The sequence below is a fragment of the Sphaeramia orbicularis genome, chromosome 11, assembly GCF_902148855.1.
Source record: "Sphaeramia orbicularis chromosome 11, fSphaOr1.1, whole genome shotgun sequence".
NCBI classification, from domain to species: domain Eukaryota; kingdom Metazoa; phylum Chordata; class Actinopteri; order Kurtiformes; family Apogonidae; genus Sphaeramia; species Sphaeramia orbicularis.
Genome location: NC_043967.1, coordinates 1,334,912 through 1,343,333, shown reverse-complemented (window position 1 = coordinate 1,343,333; position 8,422 = coordinate 1,334,912). Strand labels below are relative to the sequence as shown.

The window sequence follows — 8,422 nt, the reverse complement described above, 5'->3', positions numbered from 1 at the left end:
TGTTTTGTTTTGTGTTGGTCTGTCTGTTTTTTGTCTTGTGCTGTATGCAGAGCTGCTGAATACTTGAATTTCCCTGGGAATTAATAAAGTATCTATCTATCTATCTATCTATCTATCTATCTATCTATCTATCTATCTATCTATCTATCTATCTATCTATCTATCTATCTATCTATGCAGCCAGTTGATGCTAGAAGACTACATTTCCCATGATGCTCCAGGCGGCTGCTCCCTCCTCCTCCTCCTCCTCCTCCTCCTCCTCCTCCTCCTCCTCCTCTCTCCGTCCTGCCTGTCGGAGCTCAGACCGGGGCTGGACGCGGTTCGGTGTGGCTCTTCTCCTCTGTTCTTGTGTCCACAGATGTGCGCAGACTGAAGCGCGGCTCCCATCCGTCTGTGAGTGTGTGTCCGTGTGTGAGTCCACCGCACGCACGCGCACGCACGCACGCACACACACATCACTTTTATTCCATGTACTGCGGCTGCGGAAGCTTCGTGTGAATGAAAGAGACAGAAAGGCGCACAGAGGAGACCCAGGCTGTGAATGCTGGTCCGGTTGGATGCTTCTGTTTGTCCGGTGAGTGTCCCCGCCGGTCCGCGGCACAAGTGTGTGTTTGTGTTCTGCTCCGTGTGTGTGACTGTGAGCTCCGGGAATGAGGATGTGAGTGTGAAGGCTGAGACTGGGCGAAGTTTGCAGACAGTTGAGTCTGCTGCAGCCTCACTGCTCACACTGAAAGCAGACCTGAGCAGCGGACCAGGACTTGTTGACTCCAGACCACAAACTGCAGATTTCCTCAGATCAGACCTGCACATGTGTTCTGTGAGGACAGGGGTCACACTCCTGTTAGTTCAGCTCCACACTCAGCTAAATCTGATCTGCAGTGGGCAGAACCAGAAAAATGATAACATAATAATATAGAAATAATGTCAATTCCAAACTTTTCTCTATGTTTTAGAGTGAAAAAAGTAAAATTATATTAAGAAAATGTTTGCATCTACAAAATATCCTTTCAAACAATGTGATAATACAGCTAAATTTGATCTGAAATGGGCCGAACCAGTAAAATTATAGCATAATGGTATATAAATAATGTCAGTTCCAAACTTTTCTCTATGTTTTACAGTGAAAAAAGTAAAATTACATTATGAAAATGTTTGCATTTACTAAATATCCTTTCAAACAATGTGAATAACATGAACAAACTGGGAAAAAAAGTGTAATTTTAACAATATTCTGCCTCAGTTTATCATTTCCACATGTACATTATAACTGACAGATCACAGTGGATCTACAAACACACAAAACATTTAATATCAGGTGGAATATTGTTCAAATTGCACTTACTTCTCTTAAGACATTTCAGGTTGTTCATATTTGTTCAGGTTATTCAGATATTTTTGCAACATTATAATTGGTTTTAGTGTAAATACATGAAAACATTTAGATTTACAAAGAGAAAAATGTGGAGTTGTGAGTATTTATACGTTATTATGACCCACTGGAGATTGAATTGGTCTGAATGTGGAACCTGAACTAAAAGGATTGTTCATATCTTAGTGTAATTTTTGCATTTCGGCCAGACTGGACCCTTTGGTGGGCCGGACTGGACCCTTTGGTGGGCCGGACTGGACCCTTTGGAGGACTGGATTTGGCCCCCGGGCCGCATGTTTGACTCCTGTGTTTTAGGAGATGTTTGGTGGAAGTCCTCCAGTGCGGTGCAGTTGACTCTGTTTCTCTCTCCTCTGCGATCTTCCTTTGGCTTTGTTGACATAGTTTATCCTCTGTCCATTTGTCATCTGTCATGCTGCAGCAGTTGGCTCAGGACAGGGGGAGAAAACACAGACAGATTCTCTAAATATGTATTTACATGAAACTGGGGCTGGGCGGTATGACCACAAATGTTATCATGATCAAAAAAATATGCATGTCATATTATAAAAAGGGTGTTTCACCCAAGGCTGATTTTCACTCCTGAGTGAAACCAGATGGTTATTGGAGGTTTTAGATAATTTATGAAAACCATCGTGAGATGAAAGCAGCAAAGCAAGACAAAAATGTAAAAAAAAAAAAAAAAAAAATATATATATATATATATATATATATATATATATATATATATATATATATATATATATACTACATATACATATATATATATATATATATAGATATATAGATATATATATATATATATATATATGACAATAATATAATAGGGCCAGGTCAAGTGAAAGTGAACATCAGTGCCAAAAACTGAACTTTCACCTATCATTTCTTAAATAGGCTCATTTTTTTAGCTTAAGAACTCTATTTTATGGAGCTGTTTACAAAATTTTAGTATCACTTGTCAAAAAAAAGGTATAAAGATATAATCAATATTAAAAAAACAATCTAAAAAGGTCTAAAATATGTAAATGCACTATTAACTTTAATAATAATATTTTTTCTTGCTTGTATCAGTGATATTTTAAGTCTGTGAATCTGTTGGAACTAATTATTCAACAGTACAAGAATATAGAAAGGTTATGTCCAATCCAATTATTAGTCAAATCTGCTCTGCTATTAGCTGTATATATGACTTCAGTTGTAATATGTCTGTTCAATAGAAGTTTATGAGCATATTTGTAGTGTTTTAGTTCCAGCAAAGTCTTTTATTCTGATACTGAACAAAGTGACAAACTGCTGTCCCCTTGTCACAACATATTTGTGTTCATAAAAACTTATCATTTAAACATTTTTATCCAATATTGATAGTTTAACATCATAACTAAAGCCAGATGTTTCATTTAGTATCAGTTTCTTATGAGAACAGCATGTTTTGTACATTTGCATAAAGTGAAAAAAAAAGTTCATTTTGAGTCCCGTGTCATGCAGCAGTAATTTAAGTATTTTTACCCCAAAATGTTATTTCTGTAAATTACAACATGTGTCATGTGATAGTGCTTACTAAGACCTATTCATACATGTGTTAAACATGGAGAGAAGTTATGTAGTTTTCAACCCAGAGCTTATTGAACATGAAATGTGTTCCTGTGTCACCGCATGATCTGGCCCCGTAGACAAAACACGATGAAAACAACATGAAGATGTAACAAGAAAAAAATACTGGATAAGGTTGAAAAGACAAAAACACACATAAACAAATCCTGAAAAATGTAAAGACGTACCAATATGTGATGAGTTTCTGTTTTAACATGAAAACATTTTGTAAGTGTTTAGCTCGATGTATGACTTAAACCCTGAAGACAAAGTCAAATTGTACACCAAGATGATATTTATCAGACTCACCTTTATTGTCATTCAATCAATAAACATGATAGAACAAAATATAGTTACCCAGGTCTCAGTGTTTGTGGCTTGAAAAAAAGATAAAAGGATGAAATATATTTCGGCTAAATAGAATAGAATAAAAAGTACCATAAAATACACACACACAAAAAAATAAGTACATTTTTATATACAGTATTGCACAATATACAGTAACAGTGAAAGTGGTGGTGCATGTAACATCAACATGAGCTGCAGTAAACGGTGTAATAAAATGACACTAGGAAGTTCAGCTGCATCATGACCTGTTGTTCAGGTGCATGGTAGACAGTGTACGGGGATGGAGCAGCTGCTGTCTAAACAAGTAGTTTTGTTTTATTATGTATGTAGCACTGTATATATGTATTTGTGCATGTATATGTAAGTGTATGTGCATGGGTATGTAGTAGGGCTGTGTATCGGCAAGAATCTGCGATCTACAATACAAATCACAATACTAGGATCACAATACGATATATCATGATACTGTTAAAAAGGCAATTTTTTTGTTTGTTTCTTTTTTTAAAATTATTAAATAAAATTAGATAATTATTTCCTTGAAATAATCCTTACACCAGAAATCTGCACAAGTACTAAACACATTTTTATTTGATCCCAACAGGATCTAATGCTTTATCACAAAATATTCCTGATTTCAAACTGAAATTCTGTTTTACAGCCATTATAGTTTCAGATCCTGTTCAAATGTTCCGATTCTATTAGTTCACAACTAACATCAGAACAGTATTTGAGTTCAATCCCAACAATGGAATTAACATTATTTAATAAAAGAGTGTTAAATAATAATAAATGAAACAGGAACAAAAAAGAAAAACGAAAAATGAACCTCCACAATATCTGCATTTGAATAAATACCTAAAAATATCAATACAGTACTTTTTAATATCGATACAGTATTGTGAAATAAAATATCGCGATATATTGCAGAACCGATATTTTCTTACACCCCTAGTATGTATATGTATGTATATGCATATATGTGTATGTATATATGTAGGTGTATATGTATGTATATATATATATGTATATAATGGTATATGTGAATGTGCATATGTGTATATGTATGCATCTGTACATGTAGATAGATAGATAGATGGATAGATAGATAGATAGATGTGTATGTATATGTGTGTATATGTGTGTGTATATATGTGTACTAGGGATGTAAGCAATTGATCGACTAACGATTAATTGTCAATAAGAATTTGCTCGATTTAATTATTAATTACCGGTTAATTGCCCTTTTCCGCCCGTCCACACCTGTCCAGAGGCTGGCAGTTTGTTGCGACGCTGCGGCTGGGATAGGCGCTCACTGAACCGGACCATGGCGTTGATGAGTCAGAATGTCTGTGTGGACCTGGTGGACCAAACACAGACCAGCCTGTCTGTCTGTGGGGGCGGTGCACCCCCGCATAAATACACGCACAAATGTGGGGTCGGTATCGGAGCGTTTTCCTGGAGGTTGCTCTAGTCTACAGTCAGTGAAAAGTTTCACAGTCACTTCTGCGGGGGCACGGACTGCACCGAACCCCCATAGTATTACAAGTAGGACGGAAAGTGACGCACGTACGCGCACGGTTACCAACCAACACACACGCATACCCCGGCCGTACTGCGCACATGCAAGTACTACCCCCCCCCCATTACACACCGCCACACACAGATGAATTCCACAGGAAACACTGACTGTATCCAATGGTTCAGTATCATTATCATCAGTCATTAAGGAATATGACATGCTTTTTTCATGAAGTGTATAAACAATATTTAACTTTTATTTTTATAGACCGTCTTGAAAAAGAAATTCAGGTTCTCAGGAAAATCGCCGCTTATCAACTAATCGTTAATTGAACGATAAGGGCAACCAACTAACGATTAATGAATTAATCAATAATTTGCATCCCTAATGTGTATATGTATGCATGTACATATGTACATATTGTTGGTTTAGACAAAGGGGTTAGAGCTAATAAGCTATGCTTCTTCTCACTCCCTTTCGAATATAACTTTTTTCTTTTTGTTTTTGTGTGTATCAATATTGTATGCTTCCTTGAATTTTCATTTCTATATTATATTGTGTTAAGTAGTCAAATAGTAATCAGGAAGCTTGTATCATTCCATATTCTAAACTAGAAGCACTCGGAGAGCACAGACCTCCGCTAAGGCTGATCAGTGGCCCCCCCCGTGGGCCCCCCCACGCCAAGGAGGTTATGTTTTTGCCAGGGTTTGTCTGTTTGTCTGTCTGTCTGTTTGTCTGTCCGTTAGTGTGCAACATAACTCAAAAAGTTATGGACAGATTTTGATGAAATTTTCAGGGTTTGTTGGAAATGGGCCCCCCCGTGGGCCCCCCCACCCCCGATCACCACCAAAATTTAATCATTTCTTCCTTATCCCATTTCCAACAAAACCTGAAAATTTCATCCAAATCTGTCCATAACTTTTTGAGTTATGTTGCACACTAATGGACAGACAAACAGACAGACAGACAAACAAACAAACCCTGGCAAAAACATAACCTCCTTGGCGGAGGTAATAAATCAATGAAAAAAAAAAAAAAAAACTGACAGGTACAGGTATCACAGATATTTTTGTTCTATGTATTACAGATGCACATACAGATCAACTTTATTTATCCCTAGGGGAAACTTTGTCACATGTGTGGCACGGAATCATACATTATAGTAACATTTTCTGTCACTAATTGTCCTATTGAAGTCACCTTAGTTCACTTTTTACTCCTGAGCTTCCTGGTTTTATGTTTTGATCTTTGTTTACATTTCTGTGAGTTCACTTTTGGTATTTCCCCTGTCATCATCAGTGTGTCACTGGTTCTCCCTGGGCCGTCGTGTCATGTATGGGAAACTATTTCATTTTCTTGACTGGAAGATACGCCCGTACTTGTTTTTCAGATGCAAATCAACTTCCCCCGCGGTGACAGAAAGACTGGTTTAAGTCACAGACACAGTCCCAATAGTGCGTCGACTGTGATAGTCGTGTTGTTAAGCCCTGTGGATGTGGTGGGCCATGGACATAAACAGCCCTGTCCTGTCCTCACTGACACTGACATGTGCTGTGAACACTGTGTACCTCCCATGCAGCTTAGGCCTGCATATTTGTGTGCACATGTCTAGCTGATCTGGGATCTGAGACAACAGTTATGTGTTTTATTTCATTATTTGCATGACTTTTGGCATCTTTGTTTTGGGATCTCATTTTTATCTGTTTACACCTTTTATGTTGATTTTCTGTTTTGTCTTTTGTCTCTCAGTTATTTTCTTTCTAGTTATTATTTTCTTTTTTTTTACATTGTTTTTCTGACATATTTTCTGTTGTTTTTCTGTCTCATTTTGTTTTCTTACATTTTTTTTTAATCTTCTCTGATTTTTTTAATATTTTTCCCTTATGTCCTTTATTTAATTTTTTTGTCTTTTGTCTCTCAGTTATTTTCTTTCCAGTTATTTTTTTACATTGTTTTTCTGACATATTTTCTGTTGTTTTTCTGTTTCATTTTGTCTTATTCCATTTTTTTTTTTTAATCTTTCCTTATTTTTTTTTAAAATATTTTTCCCTTATGTCCTTTATTTCATTTTTCTGTTTTGCTACATCTTCTACTTTGTTTTTCCATCTTGTAACATGTTGAACAATGTTACATCTTTTACAATGTAAAGACGTTTTTGTCTTTTTAGATTTTTATCAAAATGTCCAACCTGTTCATGCTTTTTTTTTTTTTTACTTTGCTTTTAGTCCTTTTAATTCTTTTACAACCATTTTAAAACCACTTCAACTTCAACTTTTATTAAGAGCAAAAAAAAAAAAAAAAAGAAAATCTTTAAAGGTGCTGGAGACTTTGTGACCAGTTCTTCCTCAGATCTGTCAACCCTCAGTCATATCCTCAGTGTCATGAATCTGTAAGTCTGTCTGTCATTACTCACCTGAATCTCTTGCATTAATGTGAACAATTTCGAAGTGCCATCCACCATAAAAAAACATGTGTTTACATTCGGACCCAGGGTGGGAACTCGGGCATCTTTGGAATTTTTTGTCACGACGGGCATTGTGGGAAACGGAGGCTCACGCTGCCGCTGCAGGCAGCTGGGAGGTTTGATGAAAAATTGGTCACGAAAGTTTCCAGCACCTTTAAACTCGATAGAAATAATTATTTGTCACACATTGTGAATTTTAATTGTATGACCTAAAGTTTTGTCCATATCTTCTGGCCCTCCATCCATCATGTATGAGTCAAACACACACATCCTGAGGAGCACTTAGGCATTTACATCCATCTTTCTCTCTTACTGTAAAGAAGAATTTCCCCTCTGCTGACCTACCAAACTCTATATTAACAGCCTTTTTCACACTCTGCTGCTTCTCCCTGTCTTTTCCCTCCAGTTGCATTTACCAGACACAAATGAGCACATAGAGCCAAACGCCACCATAGACCCCCCACCCCCCCCCCCTCTACCCCCACTGGTCTGTGGCGATGTGTGCAGTAGTTGAATAGGAACTGTTGGCAGGCCGTCTTCCCTGCAGAAGTCTGGCTTTCACAGAAGTTGACATTCACTTCAACAAACAATTTGTACTTTGTTTGAGCTTTCCTTTACCCACTCTGCACTTCCTGGTATTTAAACGTTAAACAGTAATGAAATTTCCATTATGCTGAGATTTTTTGATGAGGAAATAAACAGACCTCTGGGCTTTTTCAGACACGTTATGCCCCACATGTAAATCTGTGTAGTATTGTATCTGTGTCACTTATGGTCAGTCTGTCGCTGCAAATGCAACAGGACAGCAGCGTGGCCAATGTTTGGAACTCTGCAGTAAATACTGCTGCTGCTGCTATAGACAGAGACAATGTCAGGGTTATTGCAGCTGTTGTATGTGAGGACAGAGAGGAGAGAGGCGGTACAGTCATGTGCTAGCGTGAGGCGTCAGTGTGTTCTACAAGAGGTAGCCTTTGGGGATGCACTGAAAAAGGACTGGCCAATACTGATGCTGACATTTTGTCCAGTGCCAGTACAGACACTACTGACTGTTTCTTCATTTTGTTTTTGTTGTTATTTATATCTCCTTAACAAAGAAATCTTCTTTATACATATA

At 37.3% G+C, this 8,422-nt stretch overlaps 1 protein-coding gene across 1 annotated transcript in view; it reads left to right on the top strand.

Annotated features, from left to right (window-relative positions):
• Positions 1-304: 304 nt before the first annotated feature.
• Positions 305-8,422, top strand: part of LOC115428534 (phosphoprotein associated with glycosphingolipid-enriched microdomains 1-like) — a 175,909-nt gene continuing 167,791 nt past the window's right edge. The window contains exon 1 of the mRNA XM_030147631.1: positions 305-574. The gene's annotated coding sequence lies outside the window, so the exon portion shown is untranslated. The remainder of the gene's footprint in view (positions 575-8,422) is intronic.